General features: G+C 38.0%; 1 protein-coding gene across 39 annotated transcripts in view; it reads right to left on the bottom strand.

Annotated features, from left to right (window-relative positions):
* Positions 1 to 25,921, bottom strand: part of NRXN3 (neurexin 3) — a 1,691,350-nt gene that overhangs the window by 1,448,563 nt on the left and 216,866 nt on the right. The window contains 1 exon segment of one of the 39 annotated variants that reach the window (NM_001132304.2): positions 4,746 to 4,902. The exons of the other annotated variants lie outside the window; for them this stretch is intronic. The gene's annotated coding sequence lies outside the window, so the exon portion shown is untranslated. 39 annotated transcript variants of the gene reach the window in all.

Here is a 25,921-nt window from a genome sequence, read left to right as displayed (position 1 = left end):
ACTAGGCTGCAACCAAAGCAGCAAAGTGGTGAGATGTCAACTAGGTGTTTCTGCTTTCAGAGGGAAAGCACCTGAGTAAAGATATTGTAAAGGAAAATTTGTTGCATGGCAAATGACAGGAGGGAGGCAATTCTGATGGTGAAAGAGATTCATCGCCAAAGAAAGCAAGCGTTTTCATGTGATAAATTTCTCTTACATGTGGACTCCCTAGTTCCATGCAATGTTAACAATTTCTTCTATTCTTTTCTTGTTCTGACATATGCTTGGGAGATCAGAAGTGTAAACAGGTAATTCAATTGAGCAAATAAATTGCCTCTCCTCCCTTCCAAGCTGTTAAGCAGGCACTTTTAGCATTGCATAGGCTTAGATCAGGTTTCCCAGAGGCTGGCAAAATTAGGATGGTAAAATGAGACCTTAGAGAAGCAGGGGAGGGTGTGGCACCTCCATCAGAATGTGGGAAGACTTGGGCATGGTCTTCCCAGTAGAAACAGTTTGTTTCACATGAACTTGTCAAACATCTTCATGAGATGGAAATAAGGTAACTTCAGACACGTGGTGAGTTGGCTACAAAAGGACCTAGTTCTTTCCTATAATTATTTCTAGAAATACCAACCCATGTCTATTTCATATAAGTAGAAGATTGAGAACTCCGGGCCTGTTTCACGCCATTTCACCTGTGTTATTATCTCATTCTGCATTTGTTCAAATGCTATTTGTAGAGGACCTCTCATATCCCATGCACAGTAAGGCAGCAATTATAAGAGTCCGACGAGGGAGGGGCAGCACTGGAACAGTGGGGATGAACAAGATGGTGTGGGTTTAAGAGGAATTTGGATATAAAATCAATAGGACTTTGTTGACTAATGGGATGTGTGAAGGCAGCGCAGAGAGGCTGAGCAGCAAAATTAAAGAGAGAGGTAAAGATACAGAATCTGAGATTATTCCCAAGTGTGGCTGGGCATGGCATGGTGTTACACACACAAGAGAAGAGCCTGGATAGAGGAAAGCTTGAGGGGTGATTTCAGCACAGGGTTCAAAGAGTCAATGCCTAGGACTCCCGAGGGCCCTCTGAATCCTGGCTATAATTCTATTAATTGCCAAGTCTCTTCTGCAACCCTTTGCACCTGCTAAATTCAATTTGGTTCAAACACAGGAAAAAATGGCCTTCCAAAGCATAACCCCAGGTTTCTTTGCTAGAATAACAAAGCTTGACTATAAAATAATTCTATCTGAGGAAATAAGAGAAAAAACAACAACAAAAACACCTTGATAGGGGGCTTAGTAGCAGAAATTAAAGAAGCTTATACAAAGTCAAACAGGAATCAGTACATGTGGATCCCAGGCCAAACTCATGTCTCCTGGTTCCTCCTAGTGCAGTATTTTTTTTTCCATTACCCACGTTGCTTCTTTGCTTTTCTGGAAAAGAAAAAAAATGAGTTCTCTGTTTTAATGGGCCAAGCACTAAGCTTCCCACTCAGGACCTCAGGATATGCCTCCAGAAACAAAAGCCGTTTGAGCAAACCTAGGCATGAGTTGGTAGCAGTTAGTGAAACAACAAATGTCATATCATCTTAGGACCATTCAACAGGATCCCAGTCCCTAAGACCCTCTCTTTGTCTCCTTGTACCCTGCTTTCTCACTGAGCACCTGTTGACTTTTAGGACCCAAGTTTCACTGGAGCAGGTAGCCAAGAGCTGACATCAATGGGCTATTAGAGTACAGGGTATATGCAGCCTCAGACCAGTCAGGCAATCTTGGGATCATTTCCACTGACATGATCTGACCCTACCCGTTCACTGATTTCTACCTTAGCAAACTAAGACCCTCCCACCCCCACCCCCAATCTCTGAGGTCTAGGAGGAAGCTATCAGGATGCAGAAATGTGGTTTTGGGGTCAGAGGGCACTGGTAATAAGACGTAGCTGGCCAAAACATCTATTCCCAGGAACATCAGAAGACTGGCATCTTAACTCCTAACCCAGGCCTACCCACCCTCCACTGCTACCAGTGCTTGTGCTGTGAGGATTTCTGCTCCCCTTGCCTCTCTAAATCCTCTGCTATGGGACGTTAGTGGGCTACCAACCATTCGTTCCCCTTCTCCTACCCAGATTTTCCTTTTGCAAAATTTATTCTCTATTAGTCTTACCTATGCTGTTTAGTAGAATAAACTATCTCCTGTCTACCCCCAGCCACAGCTGTGGCTAATGAGAGAAAGTGGCCCCAGGAACTATGTAGAGGACTGAAACTCCCACAGTCATCCTTCAGCTTCTGGGGGGTAGGGTCCAGAGGACTTTAGGTAGCTGAATTGAGGATAAAGCCAACTCGGTAGGAGACACTAGACAGAAATATCCAGACCTTGGTCACATTGATCTTCTCAATTACATGAGCCAATAACCACCCCCTTGCTGTTTAAGCCAGTTTAGGTTGGGCTTTTTTGTCATCTGCTCGTGCTTCGAAGCCCATCTTAATTTCTACTTCTCCGTGGGAGCCATCTCTCACCAAACTTCCTAGCCCTTAGCATGCACTGTCTTGTAAAAGAGTCTTTTCTGAATGTCTTTTCTTACAGATATGCAGTACAGTTGAAGTAAACAGTTTCCACCATGATTCATCCATTCACTACCTGCAATCTTAGGCATGGTGCATAATATGTGAGTCTCGGTTTCCTCATTTGTGAATAGGATAAAATTATATTCCCATCCAAGAGAAATAAACTAGACAATGTAACAGCACCTGCTATGTGGGTAGCAGAGTCAGCTACTTGGGGAAAAGGGACTCCTGGGTTTGACACCCTGAATATGCCAAGAATTCCATGTCTTACACATAGTCGATATTAAGTCCATATTTTTGTATGGGTTGAATGAAATGAATGTGTCCCCCCCAGCTCCAAGTCTGAGAATATTAGCTGAGCCAGGTCGACCCAGCAAGCACAGCATCTGTCCACAATCCCCTTGGCTCCCTGCCAGGCTCCCAGCCCTGCAGTTGCAATAATTCATCAGATACCTGGAACCCCCCGCCCCTTCCCCAGCATCCACTCTAAAGCCAATTCAAGTTCCAGGCAGCCTGTATAGCTTGTATATAAACTGTGGCCAGTGACAAACACTCTGAGATGAGGAGGAAATGATCAGTGATAACAGAATACTTTTGCAGCTGAGAAAATAATAGTATATTTTATTAAGCGGGATCAGAAGGGAAATATGATCTTCCTGATTCAGTTTCAAATAGGGGAAGAAAAAGTAAGCAAAGCATTGTGAAGCTATGACAGAGCAGCCCAGCCCACGGAATGGAGAAGAGCCACCCAATTATCTGCTTTATCACCTCCAAAGGGCAAAATGTTCAACCAACCCTCCATGTATGACTCAATCCCCTGCATGACTGTTACCTGCCCTTTGCTAGTTTTATCTCACTAGGACCCAGAGCAGGGCCAGAACATTCATCTACTTTACTCTAGGTTTGTAGCATCAAGCATGAGATTGGTGGAAGAAGAGGTTAAAATAAATGCTTAAATTAAGTTACAGTAACCCTTACATTTCAATTATCTGTAGTCCATGTCACTGTAGAACCACAGAAGATCAACTGCTGGATGAAGCCTATGTATTTCATCATTTTTAACCCTAATGATGTTAATTTTCATTAAACTTGTCCCATAAGCTGCCTGAAATTCTTCTGGAATCAAGTGAAACACAAGAGAGAGGTGAAAGTAGACAGACGCTAGGCAGGCAGACAGACCCTGTGTTTGTGTGTACTTGTCTAATAATTCCACTTGCAGATATTAATCTACTATTTAACAGAACTAATTTCCTCATAATTATCCACCAATCAACATTACTCTCCCTTATTACTGCATCTTATCATTCTAAGCAGAACCCAGAATATCAATCGGAGCTTATCCCAAAAGTATGTATTTTGATACTAACATTTAATCATTGTACATTTATTGAGTATTCACTCTGATCCAAGCAGTGAATTGAATGAGGCAGTCCCTGGTCTCAAGCCGATCACTAACAGCATAATAATTATCTCCAGGGTGACATTATGATTTCTATTAGATTCTAGAGCAGTAAAACAGTTGTTTTTCCCATCATAGTTTCCAATTCCCTCATTCCTGACCTTTGCTTGGACATTCCCTTGCCCCCAAGAAAGCCGACCCAGGTGCCTCTAGAAATTGGGAGGCTGCAGGAAACATCTGGTGCACTAGGGGAATGTGTTTGTCTCAGCCCAGCTCAAAATAGTATCTGACAAGCCTGAATCACACAAGTTCTGAAAAACTCACAAGAAATAACCTAAGAAATCTATAGCTGCCTCCTCCAATTTCATCCCCTGTCTGGCTGCTTATTGACTTCTGCAGCCTGTATTGACAACACGCAACCCTGTTTCTGTCTGCCTGCTCCCATGCAGCGACAACTTAAAAAAAAAAAAAAAGGAAAACAGGGAACATCACAGCTATAACTCATGCCAAAGACCCTGTTCTGGGGCCAGGCATTGGCCTGGAGGCAAAATTTCCAAGAAAAATTAGAGATTTATTAGGAGAAAAATGCCTGAGTCCCCTTCCCTTCCTTTTGTTTATCCTTTCTCTTCTCTCAGGGCCACAGAGTTCATCTGGCTACTTCAAACCTCTGCCCCACATTTAAGCTTCCAAATACCACTTTGCACCAACAAAATACATCCAATGTAAGGCAAATGGGGAACAGCCCACCCCCACCGCAGCTCACATATCTTTTCTTTTTAAAGGTGAGCTGAAAGACTTACCTGCCAAGCTCGAGTTAATTTCACTGCAGGAATGGAAGTGCAGAGTGCATATTCCTGAGAAAGCACAACCTCAGGGGGCAGAAACAACGAAGAGAGGGACCACCACATTCCTCAAGCCCTCCAGTCCTGTGTCTCTCCCGGAGCAATTGATAATCTCACTAACACCTACAACAGTGTGCAGGAAGCTGCCTTCCTAACACCGCCCTCGGTGTTCGTGATTTTGCAACTCTCTCACCCTTCAAATCTTAGTGCAGCACCGGCAATTAAAAACCTGCACACATCTGGGGCCCGGGACAGGGTGTTTTGTGCATACATTGGGAGCTTCAGCCAGCAAAGAGGACTCTCAGCAGCCTCATCCTCTCCCAGGGGATTTATTTGAATCTGCAGATTGTGTCATGCCAAACCTATCTCTTTTCTCAGTGTGAATCACAGACTCAGGAAGTCACATGGACCTAAGATTCCCAGAATGCGAGCTCTGCTCTGGGAAATACCAGGGGTATCTACTCTACTATTAGCCACAATCTTTAAATAACTACTTTGATCAGAATGCATGACTAAAGAGGACATTTTGAAGCTAAGTTGCTACTGCAGTGAGCAGAAAAGAAGTCAGGGCGAAAGCCGGCAGTGTTTCTACAGCAGTTACCTGGGGCCCCTTCTTCCTATTGGCTGATTCATAGTTTCAAGGTAGCTGCTAATGTTTGGAATATTCTGTAGTAAATACAGGAGTCTTGAAATCTCCTTATTTCAGATCCAAAACATAGCCATCCTAAATCCTTCACCCAATCCCACGGTTAGCTGAACAACTCAAAGATATTTTGGATTGAACCTGTCATTTCTTTGCTACCACCTTAAACAAGAAGCAGAAATCCGGGGGCAGAATACTATATATGGAGTTGTCTTCTTATGATGCTAACAAATATAGACTCAGTTTTGTTACCCATAACCTCTCACAGGGAGAGAGCATTATTTGTAAAATTACTTCTTATTAATAGTGTTAATATTAATAATAGAAGCAGCTGACCTTTATTATGTTGTAAATATGATTCATAGTACTTTTCATGCATTATCTTATTTAGTGGCCCCCAAATCGTATAAGATATGTCTAATCAGTATTCTCTCCATTTTAGAAATGAGCACAGGTGATGTTAAAGACACTAGGTAACCTGTCCAAAGTCACATGGTTAAGAGGGGATTTCAGGATTAGACCTATGTGATTTCAGAGCAAATGACTTCAACTGCTCAGCTCTACTACACTAAGTAGGTGCTCAGAGTAGACCCTAAACCGTTTACATCTTCATATTTGAAATATATGACCATTTATGTGTGATTCCAGTTTAATCCTCTGCTATATACAATGGTTTATTAAGGACATCACCAAATGCTCCAAAGTCTTAGAAGAAATGGTGAAGATTCTTAGAAGAACAAACTGCTTTTAAGCACTTGGGCAGCACCTACTCACTTACAATTCATATAAATAGGAATTTCCTAAGAATTATTATATATTCAATAAAAGACCCATCAATCCACTTAATAAATCTTTGTTTTCACTACTGAATGTTCTTGAAGGTGATTTTTTAAAATTCCAAGTAATCACTTATTCTGACTTTTCACTAATTCAGACTTTTCTTGCTATCAAATGAAAAGGTCGTGGCATGTGGATCTTTTCTTCAAAGATGCTAGTTTATTAATACACACAACATCCTCAGGGCAGATAGAAAGTACCAGTTTCCTCATTTTTTCAATATTCAGAAGAACACGCATAGATCCTATGCAGGTCAGTGGTGCATAGCACACAATGTACAATGTATAATAAACCGCACCATTCAGAACAGTTCATCATTCATTCAGTGATTCATCACTCACCACATGCAGTGATTCAGAAACATCATTTTAAAGCATGCAATAATTCCCTTTTTAAAGCTGTACAACATTGGAATTCAGCAAACCTGGAATCAAATGCAGGCTCTGTATCTTACTAGTTTGATCTAGTCAAGGCATTAAAAATTATTAAAACTTAGAAACTAGCCAGTATGTTCCTCTATTGTGTATTGCCTTTTTAACTATAATGAGTAGTTTAGCTGGTTAGATCAAGAAGTTAAGCATGAGTTATGTATTGAATCCTTGTGTGGGCCAGCCAGCTTTATACAAGTTAGAAAATGATCCATTGCCAGAGACTGGCTATTTGTTCAAGCAAAGGCGCATAATATCTGCCTTTGATTTATGGCTTGAATGTTTATGTCCCTTCCAAAATTTATGTTAAAATTTAATCCTCATTGTGGTGGTATTAAAAAGTGGCCTTTTGGGACCCAACTAGTGCCTTATAAAAGGTCTGGAGGGAACTAACTTAGGCCTTTTTGCTTTTCCACCTTCTGCTGTTGAAATTTAATCCTCATTGTGATGGTATTAAAAAGTGGCCTTTGGGCCAGACGTGGTGGCTCACGCCTATAATCCCAGCACTTTGGGAGGCTCAGGAGGGCAGATCACCTGAGGTCAGGAGTTCAAGATCAGCCTGGCCAATATGGCAAAACTATGTCTCTACTAAAAACACAAAAATTAGCCAGGCATGGTGGTGGGTGCCTGTAATTCCAGCTACTCAGGAGGCTCAGGCAGGAGAATCACTTGAACCCAGGAGGCGGTGGTTGCAGTGAGCCAAGATCACGCTATTGCACTCCAGCCTGGGCAACAGAGAAAGACTCCATCTCAAAAAAATAAAAAATGGCATTTTGGGACCCCACTAGTGCCTTATAAAATGACTGGAGGGAACTAACTTAGACCTTTTTGCTTTTCCACCTTTTACCATGTGAGGACAGAGCATTTGTCACCTCCAGAGGACTAGCAAGAAGGCACCATCTTGGAAGCAGGGAACAGGGTCCTCACCAGATGCTGAACCTGTCAGCACTTTGATATTGGACTTCTCAGCCTCCAGAACTGTGAGAAATAAATTTCCCTTGTCTATAAATTACCCAGTCTCAGGTATGTTATTATAGCAGCACAAACAGATGAAGATGGTTTTCATCATAAAAATTGGGGGAGGGTACAGAGAAGAATGGGAAATGGTGAGGATTAATCATGATAATCTATCACTGGTAATCAGAGAGTAACCCACTGCATACACCCAGCCGGGCAGTCATTTACTGATTTTCATAAACACAGTGGAGAGAGTATCTCCACTTTGAAGACAGAGACCATCATTTACATACTAAGTCCATAACTTAGAGAATTGTCAGGTTTAACTTAATAATGCCGATATAGCATCATGCACAGTCCAGGGAACAAGTGTTCAATAAACACCTTGAAGATCCTTCACTAGCTCACTGGAATCCAACCCCCTTGAGGATTCTCAGGCCCATGTATTTTTGTGGTACCTTTTAGAAATATCTGCAATCCGATGAATCAAACTAAATACTTGGGAGTTAATAGACTGACAGCTAGGTAAAGTTTCTATAAAAGATGCCCATAAAGCTCAAGAAGAGAAAATAGTTGCCTATGGTTGGTTTAAGTCTTAAAAGTACCACCAGTAAAAACACTATCAGATAAAGGAAGACAGCTGAAACTTTACTTAGAGGTTACAGAAATTTTGAAATGAATCTTTCTGACTTTTGCCTGTTGTATCAGTAATGGAATGGATGGAGGGAATAACTACTACTTCTTAGCTCCAAGGTCAACTCATAATAGGAGACTGCCGTATTTTTTCTGTGTCTGAGAGAAATTTCTCTTAAAGGGGAATAATGCCTTTTTCTGCCATGGCTGCATCATCCCCTTTCAATATTTCTAATAGAATGAAGTAAAATGTTTTACAGTTATTTCTCTGCAAATACTCAAAGAAAAAGAAAACAAAACTCAAACTGGTCAATTATTTATTTTCTGTTCTATATATTGTAAAAACAAAGAATAATAAATGTAGTATAGATAAATGATGTGAGAGAATTTCCCCTAGTTATATAGCTAATTCTAGTTTCCCTCTGAAACTATTAGGATCTTGAGGGAGGGGCCTCTCTGCTGCCTTGCATTTTTCCAGAGGACTTTTTCTACCATTCTACAAAACAGAGCAACTTAATGGCTAGAGGTGGCAGTGACACAAGCAATTGAAGACTATGACAGTGTTGTGAATTTCCCAAGGATTCAGCCAGACTAGAGAATAGCTAGAATGGATAGCAAATAAAAATTACTGTCAAAAATAGCCAATGCATCACTAGTTATTAAGGGCCAACTAACCACAAATTCACCATGCAGAAGTTAGACATTGAGTATGGAAGGGTAGAGCAGAGTAGTTAGAGGCTGGTACTTAAAAAGGTGAAACAGAAGAAGAAATTAGAAGACAGAGAAATGGGAAATTCTCACGCACTGAGTCTGAGAGCTTTAAGGAGAGTCCAGTACCCTGGACAGCTCCCTGGGAACCTTCGTATTTCTAAAATAAGCCTATACTGTAATTGACCATCATTTCTCATACATTTATCAAATGTTTTGGTGTTTTCGAAACAAGTGCACAGACTTCTGTTTCAGGGAGAATAGAGTATACATGCTTGTTTCTATTCCTTCTATTAAGTACAACTAAAAACTCTAGCTATTATATATAAAATAAACAAGATTTTTAAAATATTTTATTATGTGTATTTTTATTATGCATATGGTTGTTTATATACTATATATAAAACAACCATAAGAAATGATAGAGAGAATGTATACTAATTCAGGACCTTGAGATCTAAAGAATGACACAGCAATAAGTTTTCTGTGTTTTTGTTTTGTATCGCATATCTCAGACTAAGTATTGAATAAATTGGTAATGTGACAAAAAGCCCCATAGAAAGCCTGCTATCTCTAGTCAAAGAACCAGGAAGACAAAAAACTTTCACAAAGCAATTTCCATACTCCAGCCAAACATCACAGAAAGAGTGTGGTCCCACATCTACCCAGTCCAGTGAAGAACAACTGAGGAATGTAGACCCTCACACTTGTCAGGCTATAATGGGGCCTCAACTTGCCAGCCTGAGTGGTATCAGATAAGGCCAAGCCAGGAGCTAGGACTTTCATCTCTGCCATGCAACAACAAAACCCTCCACCTCCATGGTGTCAATTGAGACCACATGGGGAGCCTGGATTTTTATTTCTATTCAGCAGAAACAAATCACCACTCCCCATCCCCTCTGGGGTTATGTCAATGAAGGCCTAGTAGAGAGCCAGGACTTTTGCCAGCACCCGACATAATGAGGCAATTCCACCATTGTCATCACAGTATCAATGGAGGCCACGTGGGGAGTAGGAACAAGGCATTTCTTTCACTCTTAGACAGGGAGGTATCAATAGAGGCCTCACAGGAAGCCAGACCTCCAAACTCTGCCCAACAGTAACAAGCCCCACCCTCATATGTCAATATTGGCCAAGTAGAGAACCTAGGCTTTTACCTGAATCAAATAGTAAGGAGGTGGCTCCCCCAACCACCTTTCCCTGACAGAGAAGTGTCAGACAAAGCCAAGTAAAACAGAAAGTTTAAATAAGATCCAGAGTCTGAAAATAATAACCAAAATGTCCAGGTTTCAATGGAAACACATCATAGCAAGAACTGAGATGATCTCAAAATGAATAAAAAGAGACAATCAATAGATGCCAACAGTAAAATGATGGAAATGTTAGAATTATATACTTTTTTTTTTTTTTTTTTTTTGAGAGAGTTTTGCTCTTGTCACCCGGGCTGGAGTGAAATGGTGCAATCTCGGCTCATTGCAACCTCTGCCTGCCGGATTCAAGCAATTCTCCTGCCTCAGCCTCCCGAGTAGCTAGGATTCCAGGGATGCACCACCATGCCGGACTAATTTTGTATTTTTAGTAGAGACAGGGTTTCACCAGGTTAGCCAGGCTTGTCTCGAACTCCTGACCTCAGGTGATCTGCCCACCTCGGCCTCCCAAAGTGCTGCGATTACAGGCATGAGCCACTGCCCCCAGCCCTAAAACAGTCATTTTAAAAGTGTTTCAGGCCGGGGGCGGTGGCTCATGCCTGTAATCCCAGCACTTTGGGGGGCCAAGGCAGGCAGATCACTTGAGGTCAGGAATTCAAGACCAGCCTGGGCAACCTGGTGAAACCCCGTCTCTACTAAAAATACAAAAATTAGCCTGGCATGGTGGCATGTGCCTGTAATTCCAGCTACTCGGGAGGCTGAGGCAGGAGAATCACTTGAACCCGGGAGGTAGAGGTTGCAGTGAGCCAAAATCACACCACTGCACTCCAGCCTGGGTGACAGAGCCAGACTCTGTCACAAACAAACAAACAAACAAAAAAAGTGCTTCAAAGAGTATAGTCTCAGCGATGAAATAAAAGTCTCTGCAACTAAAAAGAAAATATAAATAAGAACAAAAATGACATTTTAAGACTGGGAAAAAAAAACAGAATAACTGATAAACTATAATAACCAAAATAAAAATCTCAGTGGATGGGCACAACAGCAGAATGGAGGACACAGAGGGAGAGAAAAATCAGTCAATTGGAAGATAGACATTACCCAATCTAAATAGCAGCAAGAAAAGAGAAGAAGGTGAATGGAGCCACAGGGTCTGTGGACTATAGCAAAAGGTGTAACATTTCCGTAAATGAAGTCCAAGAGGAAGAGGACAAAGGAGGCATGGCTGAAAAGTACTTAAAGAAGTAATAACTTAAAACTCCCCAAATGTGGTAAGAGACATCAAACTAAATGACTCAAGATTAGTAAAATGCAAGCAAGTTAAATAAAATGTTTAAATCCATATAATGGCACATGCTACGGACTGAACTGTGCACCCCTGAAATTCATATGTTGAAGCCCTAACTCCCAACGCAACTGTACTTGGAGATAGGGCTTTTAGGAGGCAATTAGGATTAAATGAGGTCATAAAGGTAGTGTCTTAATTTGATAGGATTAGTAGCCTTATAGGAAGAGGAAGAGAGAGAACTTTCTCATCTGTAAGCCAGAAACAGAACCCCAGCCAGAATTTGACCACCTGGCACCCTGATCTCAGACTTGTAGCCTACAGACAGTGAGAAAATAAATTTCTATTGTTCAAGCCACCTCAGTCTATGATATTGTGTGATGGCAATCTGAGCTGACTACAATAACATATCATAGATGAACTTCCAAAACTGAAGACCAAAAAAAAATCTTGAAAACAGTCAGAGAAAAATGACATCTTGCCTATAATGGAAAAAAAAAAAAAATTCGAATGACAGCGTATTTCTCATCAAAAGCCATAGAGGCCAGAGGAAGTGGCACAACATGTTTTAAATGCGGAAAGAAAATGACTGTCAACCTAGAATTCTTATCTGTGAAAATGTCCTTCAGGAATTAGGAAAACTCAACATATTTTCAGATGAAAGAAAACTGAAAGAAGTTATTGCCAGACCACCTACCTTCGAATAATGACTAACAATGGCCCTAAACAAAGAAAATGACTTTTTAGAAGAGAAATCAAAACATCAGGGAGAACAACACAGTAAGCAAAAATGTGGACAAATAGACTTTTCTTCTCCTTTGAGCCTTCTAAATTCTATCTGATGATTGAAATAAAAATTATAACACCGTGTGACATGGTTCTAAGTACATGTAGGCAAAATATTTAAAATTATAAATAGGGGAGGGTAAAGAGTCATAAAGGGAGGATTATATAAAGGTTTCCACACTTCACATGGATGGTTAAAATAAGACTAGTAGACTATGATTGTGTAAGTGTGTGTGGCATGTGTGCATAATACCTAGAGCAATCACTTAAAAAGCTATACAAAGAAATACATTCAAAATACCATAGACAAATCAAAATACTAAATTAAAAAAATGTTCAAGTAACAAACAGGAAGGCAGAAAAAGAAAAGAGAAACACAGAGAACAAATAGAAAACAATGAAATAGTAGACTTACACCCTTACATATAAATGATGATATTAAATATAAAGGGTCTAAATATGTAAAAGACAGAAAATAGCAAAATAGATTAAAAACATGACCCAACTATATGCTATCTACAAATAACTCACTTCTAATAGAGTGATACAGACAGGATGAAAATAAGATGATAGAAAAAGATAAATCGCACAAAGATAGTCAAAAGAAATCAGGAATGGCTTTATTAATATCAAATACATTAGACTTCAGGACAAAAAAATCACAAAAACAGGGAGGATTAACATATAATGATAAAAGAGTCAATCCACCTAAATGTAATTGTACCAAACAACAAATCTGTAAAGTATGTGAAGGAAAAACTGAAAACTGAAAAAGGAGATAAATCCAATTTGAGTTTTAGACTTCATACCCTTCTCTCAATAATTGATAGGACAACTATATAGAAAATCACAAAGAGATAGAACTCAATAACACCATCAACTAACAGTATCTATTAATAATTGGCATTTATCAAACACTCCACCCAACAGTAAAAGAATACACATTTTTTTCCAAGATAGTCCACATCCTGGACCACCAAACAAACCTCAACAAAATCGAAATAATTGAAATATATGCATTGCATGTGCCAACCAACATTAAACCAAATGAAACAACAACAACAACAAAAACAAGTAAACAGTTGTAAATTAAATAAGACATTTCTAAATAATATATAAGTCAGAAAGGAAGTCTCAAGAAAACCAAATAGTGCATTAAGCTAAAGGAAAAATAAAACATATCAAAATTTATAGGACATAACTAAAGCAGTGCTGAGAGGAAATTTTATAGCACTAACTGCATATATTAGAAAAGGGAAGAAGTCAAATTTATAATCTAAGGCCACATCTCGAAGACCTAAAAAAAATCATAATAAATCCAAAGCAAATGGAAGATAAAGACAAAACAACTAATGAAAGTAAAAATGAAATAAGTCTAGAAAATTAATAAAACAAAGAGATGATTCTTTGAAAAGCTCAATAAAATCAAAAAGCATCTTGCAAGACTGACAAAGTTAGAGAGAAGACACAAATTATCAATATCAGAAATAAAAGAAGGGGTATCACCACAGCCCCTGAAGATATCAAAAGGATAATAAAGGAGTACATACATAAATTTGATAATACATATATAAATTTGATAATTTAAGTGAAATGGACCAATTCCTCAAAAAAACACTGTCTACCCCAAATCATTGAATATGGAAGAGATCATTTGAATAGCTATATAACTATTAAGGAAACTAAATCTATAATTAAAATACTTCCCAAAATCAAATCTCTAGGTCCAGATGGTTACCCTGGAATATTCTACCAAACATTTAAATTAATTAACTTAATTCTATAAAATAACTTCCAGAAAACAGAGAAAAGGGAGATACTGCAATTTATTTTATGAAGTTATTATCCTGATACCAAAATGAGACAAAAACAGTACAAAAAAGAAAACTACACATCAATATCCTTTACAAATACAGACACAAAAATCCTTAACAAAATATTGGCAAATAGAATTTAGCAATATATACAAAGACTTATATACCATGACCAACTGGGGTATACTCCAAGGATGCAAGTTGTTTCAATATTCAAAAACCTATCAGTGTTATCTAGCACATTCTTCGGCTAAAGAAGAAAAAAACACATGGTTATATCAATTGATGCATAAATAGCATCTGACAAAATTTAACACCCACTTTCAGAAGAATAAAAATAGAGATGAACTTCTTCATCTTAATAAAGAGAAGCTACAGAAAACCAATAGCTAACCATGATGCTTGACTGAATGCTTTGCCCTTAAGATCAAAAACAAAGTAAGAATGTCTGCTCACACTGTTTTTATTCAACACAGTGCTGGAAGTTCTAGCCAGTAAAATAAGGAAATTTAAAAAAATACATATGGCTCTGGAAGAAACAAATATAACTGTCATTCTTTGCAGATAACATAATTTATATGTAGAAAATCCCAAGTAATCTACATATACACACACACACCTAGAACCAATATGTGAGTTCAGCAAGGTCACAGGACACAAGATAAACATACAAAAGCCTATTGTATTCCTCTATATGAACAATGGACAGGTAGCCACCAAAATTAAAAATACCAATTATGATTGCTCAAAAATTTAAAGCACTTAGATACAAAAATATAAACAGAATTTGTATGCTGAAAACTATGGAATGTTTATTAAAGATCAAAGAAGGTCTTAATAAATTAAGAGATATACTATGTTCATGGATTGAAACCCCAACGTAGTGAAGATTTCATTCTCTCAAATTGATATACAGATTTAACACAATTTCTGTCAAAATCCAAGCAAGATTGTTTTGGTAGAGATAGTCAGGATTATTTTAAAATGTGTATGGAAATTAAAAGAAACTAGAATACCTGAAGCAATATTGAAAAAGAGAAATGAAGTAGGAGGAATCAATCTACATGATTTCAAAACTTATTGTACAGCTACAGTAATAAATGCTTCAGAGTATTGGCAAAAAGACAAAAACATAGGTCAATGGAACAGAATAGGCACATCATAAATAGGCCTACAAAAATACACTCAACTGATTTTTGAGAAATATGCAAAATAAATTCAATGGAGGAAATACAGCCTTTTTAACAAATGGTCCTGGAACAACTGTACATCAATTATGTCTAGGCCAAAACTAAACTTCAACCAAAGACTCACACTTTATATAAATGTTATCTCAAAATGTATTATAGACTTAAAAGTAAAATGTAAAAGTATAAACATTTTAGAAAAAACATAGGAGAAAATCTTCAAGATACAGAGCTCAGTGAAGAGTTCTTACACTTGACACCAAATGCACAATTTTTCAGAAAAATTGAATACACTGATCTTCATCAAAATTATAAACTGTTGTTCTGTGAAAGATTATGTTAAGAAAATGAAAAGACAAGTTACCATGTGGGAGAAAACATTTGCAAAACACATATTTAACAAAAGGCTAGTATCTATATTATGAAAAGATTCTCAAAAGTCAACAGTTTAAAAAATTCATTTAGAAAATGAGCAGGAGACCTGAAGAGACATTTCACTGAAGAGGATGTACAGATGGCAAATAAGCACATGAAAAAATGTTCAACATCATTAGTGATTAGAGAAATGCAAATTATAAAACCACAAGGAGACATTGCAGTGTACCTGTCAGAATGGCTAAGCAACAATGCCACACTGGCAAGGATGTAGACAAAGTGGATCCCTCATACATTGCTGGTGGGGATGTAAATCATATGGCTACCCTGAAAAACATTTTAGTTGTTTTATAAAAATCTAAACATGCAGTTACCTAGCAATTGCACTACTGAGTATTATTCTAGAGAAATGAAAATGTACATTCACACACAAAAAGAACTGTACACAAATATTTATAGCAGCTTTTTTCATAATAGCCAAATCTAGAAACAACACAGATATTATTTAACAGGTGACTGGTTCAACAAACTGTGGTATATATAATATTTTGCTGAATTAATAAGGCTAATCCCAAAGGTTGCATAATTTAATTTGTATAACATCTTGAAATGACAAAATTATAGAAATGGAGAACAGGTTAGTTGTTACCAGGATTTAAGTAGGGGGTGAGGTATGAGGGAAATTAGTATGGCTATAGAGGGTAACAGAAGGGATCCTTGTGGTGATGGAAATGGTCTGTATCTTGACGATATCAACATCAATAACCTGGATGTTACATCACACAATAGTTTCTCCAGATGTTACTATAGAGGAAACTGTATAAAGTGTACTTGGGATCTTGCTATATTATTTCTTACAGCTGCTTATGAATATACAATTACCTCAAAATAAAAAGTTTAATTTTAAAAAAAGTAAAAAAAAAAAACCACATGTATTCCCTTTTTATTTCACATGCTGGGCCTTTTCCTTGGAATTCTTTGTATATAAAATGGCCCTTGCCCCTGTTTACAATATATAATCACAGAAGAATGGTTTTCTCTTTTCTGGTAGATTAGTGAAAAATCTAGAGCTCAGAGAATCAGAACTTCCTTTCTTCTAACTCATCACCAGCTTTCGGATTCTGAAAGATAAAGCTAATTTAATCTCCCCTCCTTTCACTCACTTTACAATACTTTAGAAATCAGAATTATTCTTGCAGTAAATCTATTACCTTGTGTGATGAGTACTTTGGGCCTGCAAAAGGAAGCTAGTACCCAAAATTTATCCAACCAACTAAGAGGTACCTGGCATTAAACACTTTTATTTGATTTCTCTAGTTTTAAGGGTCTTCTTGCTACAACCCACTGCAGATGACTGTTTTCTCCAGATTGATCCTCATTTGTAAAATGAGTAGACTGCAAGAGATAATAATGATAGATAATATAAAATACAATAATAGCCAACATTTATTGACCATTTTACATGTATAGAGCACTATGTTAGATGATTTATATCATCTCACTAAATCCACATTACATTTCAAAAAGATGCTATTATCATCCTCATTTTACAGTCTTATTTAGGCTTCGAGGGTTGAATTAACCAAAGAATCAGCCAGGACCCGGGGCAGCATAAATTCAAATCTAGGCCCTCTGGCCCTGTAGCCCCCAGTCTTAGCCACTACTCTAGGGTTTAAACTGCTTTCAAGATCTAAGAATTCAACAATTTCATTCTGTCAAGAAATATCACAGGATAGAATTCCTGTACTGAGTGAGAGCTTGTTCTCTGAACACTTATCAGTTTTTAGGGCTTATGATCTTTGAGGAGTGTGTATGCATTGCAATAACAGTGAGTGTCAGAGTTAGGAAAACACATATTTCATTGAGCACAGATATTCAACAATGCCTGACCTTCCCACAGTAGAGCCATGGATGGTTAAGCCATCTGTGTTGCATATCTTGACGTATTTGTCAGCATGACATACCCAGTGTTCTTCTAAGACCAAACTTCTCTTGAAAGATTATCATCAAACTGCATTTCTCATCGGTAGCTCTTTGCAATATTTTTATTCTTTTTCCCATTCTCATTGGTTTCTCCTTTTTTCCTTGTTTATAGTCACGTTTTCCTTTCTCTTGGTTACTTCATATCCTAGATTTTTTCATCCTTTAGCACAGGACTTGTCATAACCTTATTGAATCAATCTTTGCAGTTTGAAGGGATGAAATATCTTGAGGGTGGAGAAACCATACCTCATCCTTCCATTCTGAGAAGGTGAAAAATACTACTAGAAGCATTTTTCTTAATTTTTGGTTGTTGTGAAAATAGTCGTTTATGGGAGAATTACAGAAGCCAACACCCAATACATTTTTCTCTATATCATTCTGAGATTATATGAGAAAATATATATGACTTTTAAAATAATTCCTTTGCTTTTCTGTTTTCTTTCTCTTCATTGGGTGTATGTGTTCATGTGTGCACATATTAGCAACTTTTTAGGTGTTCCTGCCAGCCTCTCATGGAGCACTGACTAGTTACAGCAATCCTTTATAGCACCTTGCTGAGTGCATAAAAGGTCATTCCAGACCACACAAAGAGAAGGCTAGCATGTCCCACTGAGATATGCCAGAGTTCCAAAACTGTCATAAAAATAAACAACCAAACAGGCTTGAGTGAGTGTTCTCTGTGGGAAATGGTCTATCCTTAGAGAGATATGGCTATCCAATTTTTAAAAAGTCTGTTGAAGCCCCCCTTTAGTACCCCATGAGCACATGGCCACACCTGCCACAAAGAAGTCATGAAGGAACTTTTAGATACACCTTCACACTTGAAGAATTAACCTTCTTAGTAAACATTGTTGCCTTTCATGAGCTCATACCTCCTACTCCTCCCATCAAAGCACCTCAGACTTTCTTATCTTGAGCCCTCAGCCAGATGTGTGGTCAACTTCTGCACTCCTGCGTAAATGCAGAGGAACAGTGACAAGATAATCAGAACAGTGGTACATATGCACCATAGAATACTATGCAGCCATAAAAAGGAAAGAGATCATGTCCTTTGTAGGGACATGGATAAAGCTGGAAGTCATTATCCTTGGCAAACAAATGCAAAAACAGAAAACCAAACACCACATGTTTTCACTTTTAAGTGGGAGCTGAAGAATGAGAACACATGGACACAGGGAGGGTAACAACACTCACTGGGGCCTGTCGGGGGATGGAGGCGGGGAGAGCATTAGGGAAAAGAGCTAATGCATGCTGGGCTTAATACCTAGTGATGGGTTGATAGGTGCAGCAAACCACCATGGCACATGTTTACCTATGTAACAAACCTGCACATCCTGCACAAGTATTGTGGAACTTAAAAATAATAACATTTTTAAAAAGATTATCTAAAATACTCATTTAACCAGCAATGAAATGATTTTCTTTCAAGCAATAGATGTACATGGAAGTGTTTAACATTATATATTGGTACCCCCTACAAAAATGCTTAGGATTGTAGAGAGAAATTAGACTAGGAAGAAATGCTTGTTGTCAATACAGCAATATAACTAATGGGAAGGCCAATGGCAGATTAGAGAGTCTTTGCTCTATCTTGACTTTCTCCTTACTAATAAGGTAAAGGCAGAGATGCAAAAAGTTGGAGCGAACAGCTAAAGTCCCACTTGGAATGAGTGGGGTGTGCCAAGAAGTAAGGTCTAGACCTTGTAACATCAGTTTTCTGTCTACTTGAATTCCTAGTCTAAATCTTCTAGATCAGGAGGCAGCAAAGCAGATTAGGCTTTGTGGTCTATACAACTACTCAACTGCACCACTGTACTGCAAATGACACAATAGATAATACAGAAATAAATATCACTGTGTTCCAATAAAACTTTATTTACAAAAATAGGTAGTGGGCCAAATTAGGAGCTTGAAAACCACTGCTCTAGATACTTACTGGTATAGCCCAATAAGCACTTACAATTTTAAAATAGTATGTATAAAAATAAAGAATAATAAAGGAGGACTTGCTGTACCCGGTATTAGGCTGTACTGTAAAGGTACAATAACTAAAACAGTGTAATACTGACACAAGCATCAGTGAAAGATTAATTGAACATAGTAGAGAACCTTGTATATACAAAAGCTTGTGTAATACAGGAATCCTTGAAAATCAGTGAGGGATAAGATGAATTACTTATGCTGGAAAACTTTATAATTGAGAAAGCAAAAATAAGTAATTTTGTTTAGTACTTTATGCAAAAATCAATTTCATAAAGATTAAAAAGTTAAACTTAAAAATCACACAATGCAAATGAATATTTATCTAATCTCTGAATTGGAAAAGAGATTAGAATATTAAATTGAAAAATTTTAATATTAAAAAAGCAACTGAAGAAATCATAAAAGGAAAGAGTCTCAATAGTTTTAACTAGAGAAAAAAATCAAATATTTCTGCCCCTCAAAGAACATCATAAACAAAATTGAGGCAAAATTGAAAGAAAAGTGTTTGCCATGAGTATGTATTTATAATACCAAGCAATAATACTATTAATCAATTAAAAGCTCATCAAAATAATAAGAGGAAAACTTAAATACTTGATAGAAAATAATAGGTCTATGACAAACATTTCATAAACAATAAATTTAAAAGGAGAATATGTTCACATTATAAGTAATAAAAATTTCAAAGATAAAATCACACACCACAGCAGTAATGAAGGCTTATTGAGACAGGCATTGGCTTTCACGCTTTGCAGGTAAGTTAAGGGTGAATTGCTGTAACTTCCCTGGAAGACAATGTTTCAGTATATATCAAGAACCTTAGGCCTGGCATGGTGACTCACGTCTGTAATCCCAGCACTTTGGGAGGCTGAGGAGGACAGATCACCTGAGGTCAGGAGTTCAAGACCAGCCTGGCCAACACAGTGAAACCCTGACTGTACTAAAAATACAGAAATTAGCCAGGCATGGTGGTGGGTGCTTGTAATCCCAGCTACTCGGGAGGCTGAGGCAAGAGAATTGCTTGAACCCAGGAGGCAAATGTTGCAGTGAGCCGAGATGGTGCCACTGTACTCCAGCCTGGACAACAGAGCAACTCCGTCTCAAAAAAAAAAAAAAAAAAAAAAAAAGAAACTTAAACATTTTTATATCACTAAACCCAGTAATCTCACTACTAGAAGTTGACATCAAAGAGCAAAACAAAGATTTATGTACTCCTATGTACATCACAGCATTATTTATAACAGAAAAAATAGAAATAAGTTGATATATATAAAAAATGACTAATTGAAGTATGGTATATTAATAATAAAGACTGTTATTCAACCATTAAAGTTAAACTCTCCAAAAACTTAATGATTGGGAAGGAAAAAATAAGAAGTAAGTAAACACAGCAAAATGCAGTAGGGTTTATTTCTAGATTAATCCTTTTTTACTTCCTTTGTACTTCTTCTGTTTTCCAAGTGTTCTATTTCAGGGTCAGCCAACTCTATAAAGGGTTAGATAGTAAATATTTAAGGCTTTGCAGGCCACAGTCTTTATTGCCATCACTCAACTCTAGCATTGTAGAGCAAAAGTAGCCAGAAAAAATATGGAAACAAATGAACATGACTGTGTTCCAATAAAACTTTATTTTCACAGACCTTTGTGTACCAACCCCTGTTCCATATGAACATGAATTACTTTCTTTAGTAAGAAAAAAATAATCTTGTGTTTATTAAAATGTTTTTAATGGATTCTATTTACTAATTTCTTATCAGAACTTTCTCTTCTTTCCTTCAACATTTCCTTATCAATAGTTCAATGTTGGTTACAAACTGGTTTCTCACTCATGACTAAGACAATGGCTCACTACAGTGCTGTAGGCTCCATTTTCCTGTGGCTACGCATACACTCAATAAGCCTAAATGTAGTCAAAGGAGCCTCGCACTTGGAGTCAGAAGCCCGAATTTCAATTTTGGCTCAATCACTTACTCTCTAGGTGATTTCAGGCACATTATGTAACTGAAGTGACAGGTTTTTGACCTGTGAAATAGCAATAGTAATATCCATCCCACCTGCGCAATTATTCAATGAGGTCACACATGGGAGTATCTGGTCTGGGGCTGATGCAAATTAGGCACTCATTAAAGATCCGTGATATTTTTATCTGAAAAGTATGAGAGTGAGTTCTGCTTTGAGAGTCAATTACACTTTGTTGAGGAGGGAGGATATGGCACAGGGGTGGAAAAGGCAGAGAAACCTCCTGTTCTTCCCGAGCCACACAGCCACCATATGGTCCAAGAATGCAGCTCTGGCACATCCATGACTTGCGTATGTGTTTTTACTTGCCAGGCCAAATTCTTTATATCAGCCACAAAAAACATAAGACTACATTATAAGCATTATCACCATAGGAGAGTAGGCAGTCACTCACCTGCACTTCCCATATCTCTCTTTAAGAAGTCCTTATTGGATCAGAGATGTTCTGGGAGTAGGGAGGGAAAGGAATACGGATGGAAGATGGCAAGAAAGAAGCCTGCTGTAGAATTTCCCAGGAACTCTCTATTCATTGACTGATTGTCTTCATTCCCAAGAGAGGGGCCAATTAGGCCACATGTCAACCAGGAGCCCCAGTCCTGCAAGTAATCATACTTCACATGTAGCAATGCTGTACAGTTATGATTTGTGACTCTAGAAACAGCCCCTTCAGGATGTAGGGCAGGTATTATCAAGCTCTTTATGGAAAGGAGAAAAACAAGATTTGAAGAGGTTAAGTCACTTATTTAAGGTCACCCCAAGGTCACATAGGGTCTTCTAGATGAGTGTTTCTTTTCTTTGATCTTCAAGACCATCTTCTGCCCTATAACCTGGTTCCCAGCATAACTCAAAAAAGAAATCATGATGCTAACCCAAAAAAATCAAATACTTTGGTACTTTTTTATGAGGATGAAAGACATTCTCCAAACTAAGTAAATCATTATTTCCTTCAATATTAAATTAGAAATGACTTAAAGTATAAAATGTCATTTTATTGACATTTGTTATACATAAAGTACTACATTGGTCTTATGAGCTGGGGGTGAGCATGGCAGATAACCTCAAAAACAATATTAAGTATAGGCCAGGTGTGGTGGCTCACACCTGTAATCCCAGCATTTTGGGAGGCTGAGGAGGGTGGATCATTTGAGGTCAGGAGTTCAAGACTAGCCTGACCAACATGGTGAAACCCCGTCTCTACTAAAAATACAAAAAAATTAGCCATGCATGGTGGCACATGCCTGTAGTCCTAGCTACTTGGGAGGCTGAGACAGGAGAATCGCTTAAAATGGTAGGCAGAGGTTGCAGTGAGCCAAGATGGCACCACTGTACTCCAGCCTGGGCAATAGAGCGAGACTCCATCTCAAAAAAAAAAAAAAAAGAAAAAAGAAAAACAATATAAACTATAACCGGATCAACATGGCTAAGGAGTGCAGTGAACATGGCACCACCCTTAGAATCTGAAGTCCAGGATTCAAGTTCTTCCTCTGCCACTTGCTAGCTTTGTGACATAGGTCACTTACATATTCTAGCCTTTGGTTTGTTCATCTATAAAGTAAGAATAATTATATCTACCTTGCAGATAATGTGTTTTTTTAAACAAATGTAAGGCATCATCATGCTAGGCAGAACATGAAGATCTGATGTTAAACTAAGACCCATAAGAGACAATATATAAGACTTCTGGGTCCCTTGGTAAGATGCTATAAGTGACACTCTTCCACCTTCCTGTTCTTCCCTTCACCTACAGTCACAAAGAACCTTCATCACAGGGGTACAATAAAGCCATCTGCGTCTGACTACCTGGTGCTAGCTTTGAATTAATGACCCCTGAGACCATGGAACAACTTTGAAAAGCAAACTTTTAAATTGATTTTTCTTTGCCTTTATCTATCTCCTTTTAAATTACAGCAAAGAGAGAAAGAGGAAGAAAAAGATAATTTTAAGGCAAAACACTCAATTAACTCTGAAAATCAAATATAATAAACTGAATATAGATCTGTCTGGCTACTGTAACTGTTTCTGTCTGCCCACATCTATCTATCCCTCTATTATCCTCCCATCTCTCTTTAAGGAGACAGTCAGATACTGAAAATGGGACTTTTTTTTAGCTCTTTTGTTTTACTGGTTAAAAAAAATAATCTAATACCTTAGAGCTCCTTATAGAAGGAAAAAAGGAATAAAAATCAGAGGACTTTTCTTCAGTTGCTCCTCACTTTCCTTGATTTTCACAGGAGTCAAAGGGCAAGCTGTGGTCTAACAATTGTCACAGGTAGTCCTAAAGGTTCAGTCTTGACATTCAGATCTCATAGCATTTACCAAGTGCTTCCTTGTAGGTGTCACTAGGACAAGACTGCAGTAAATGGAGGGGTAAAGAGGGTCTTACCTTCTAAACCTTGTGAGAAAGTCCAGGGTGTGGTACTAAGAAAGAAGAGGATTCTTAGATGTGTAAGTTGAATCTATTACTGATTTAAACATCTGCACTAAGCCAAACGTCATCCAAAATAGTGAATCCTTTCCTGTATGGGTGGCCAGTAGAATGGCCATTTCATATATAGAATATTTCCCAATCACTGGCCTTCTGTCCCTGGAGAAATAAGGCACATTCATCATATGAAGGGGTAAGAGGTTATTCTCTATAAGTTCAGGAATTGTGGGTGCTTAGATTTATAACTGTGCTGGCTCATTGGGTTTAAAGTCAATAGAATACTATTTTTAACACAATTAATTTCAATTTTTTGTGCTGACTTAATAATTTTTTAAATTAACTTAATTACTTTGGCTTGAAAATGTGTTCACTTTTCATAATTTTTTATTAGGAAGTTTTATATGCCTCTGTGTGTGTGTGTGTGTGTGTGTGTGTGTGTGTGTGTGTGTGTGTGTGTGTGCGCGTGTTGCTTAAAGTTCAGAAAATAGGAAGAAGTTTAAAAAAAATTCAAAATTGCCCATAGCCCTATTATCCAAAAGTATCCCATTAGCATTTTGATTTATTTCCTTTCATTTTTTTATTTGTGTGTGTGAAACCACATGACATATATAAAGTATGTTGTTTCTTAGAAGGGAGTGAGTCCTTGTTTTACTTCAATCAAATTTCCTCTCAATTCTTTAGCAGATTTTTCCGGCCAGTTTGCATATGGGACAACCATTAACTAATAAAGAATGACAGAGAAAATGTTGAGGCTTCTACAGTGTTTGATTTCTCTGGTTTAATTTTTTTTAAGGTGAAAGAAAATAAAGTTTAATCAAACTTCTTAATTAGCTACATGCTGAATCAAGATTCAACGTCTTAAAGTCTAGAGTGGGGTGCAAAAAATACATACAGGTAAAACTAGCAGCATTCTAAATCTTAGAGTTATGGAATCACCAAATGGTATATTTGAAAGAGACCCGAGTGACTGCAGAATCCAGTCGTTTTCTAATTGTGCTCCATGGAATCCTGGAGGATCCTTAACATACCCCAGTAGCTTCCAAGGCTGGGAAAGCCAGTAGCAAGGGCAAGGGAATCTGGGGAGGGGGCAGAATAGGAAGGCTGAGCAGAGTTCTCTCTTCCCACCCTCAAGAACTCCCCCAGTTATAGTGGGTCTACATTTTTCATGTTTTACATCTTCAGTATCTAAATAAAATTTCATTTTATGAAAGTAAGCAATTGTTTAAAAAATAAAAGTTGAAAATTGCTGGTGTGTTTGAGACCTCTCATGTTACAGATGAATAAACTGAGAGTCAAAAATATGAAATGATTTATCCATGGTCACACAGCTAATTAATGCAAAGCTTAGTGGATGTCTGTCATTGGGGGTTGGGGATGGTTATCCAACATTCCAGCCTCTCCTCATCTTGGAGTATGAGTATGCTATAGAAGCATAATTGGGAAGAATCTTCCTTTCCTAAGCTCAAGCAGCCAAGGCATAGACACGTGACAGGCTCAACCAATTGGATACTTCTTGCCTAATTCTAAATCTATAGAAAGTGATTCTCGAATATATTCAGAGTGGCAGAGATCTGGCCAGGTTCCTCCTTCTGCCTAGTCCTCCAAAGTCCCATTGGTTCCTACCTGTTTTCAACACCTGCTCCTCTAGGGTCCCAGTAATTCTGTCTCCTTCCAATAAATCAATGTTTATCTTATGAAGCACTTCCTGGTACATAGACTGTATATGAGAACCCATTATCCCTTACAGATAATCAGCTCCTCTTTTCTCTGTGCCACAGGACCAATTGGCTTTTACCATGTAGACGCCATGTAGACCAAAGTAATACCTTCAGTTGGGAAAAATGTACTGCTACTGGGATTGATTCCTCATCAGGGAATTTTATAAGGTCAAGGTACAAAAATTCTCCTAGGTGGGAAATTGGG

The sequence above is a fragment of the Pongo abelii genome, chromosome 15 (assembly GCF_028885655.2).
Source record: "Pongo abelii isolate AG06213 chromosome 15, NHGRI_mPonAbe1-v2.0_pri, whole genome shotgun sequence".
Lineage (NCBI taxonomy): Eukaryota > Metazoa > Chordata > Mammalia > Primates > Hominidae > Pongo > Pongo abelii.
The sequence above is the reverse complement of the archived record's forward strand: the minus strand, read 5'-3'. Positions and strand labels throughout refer to the sequence as shown.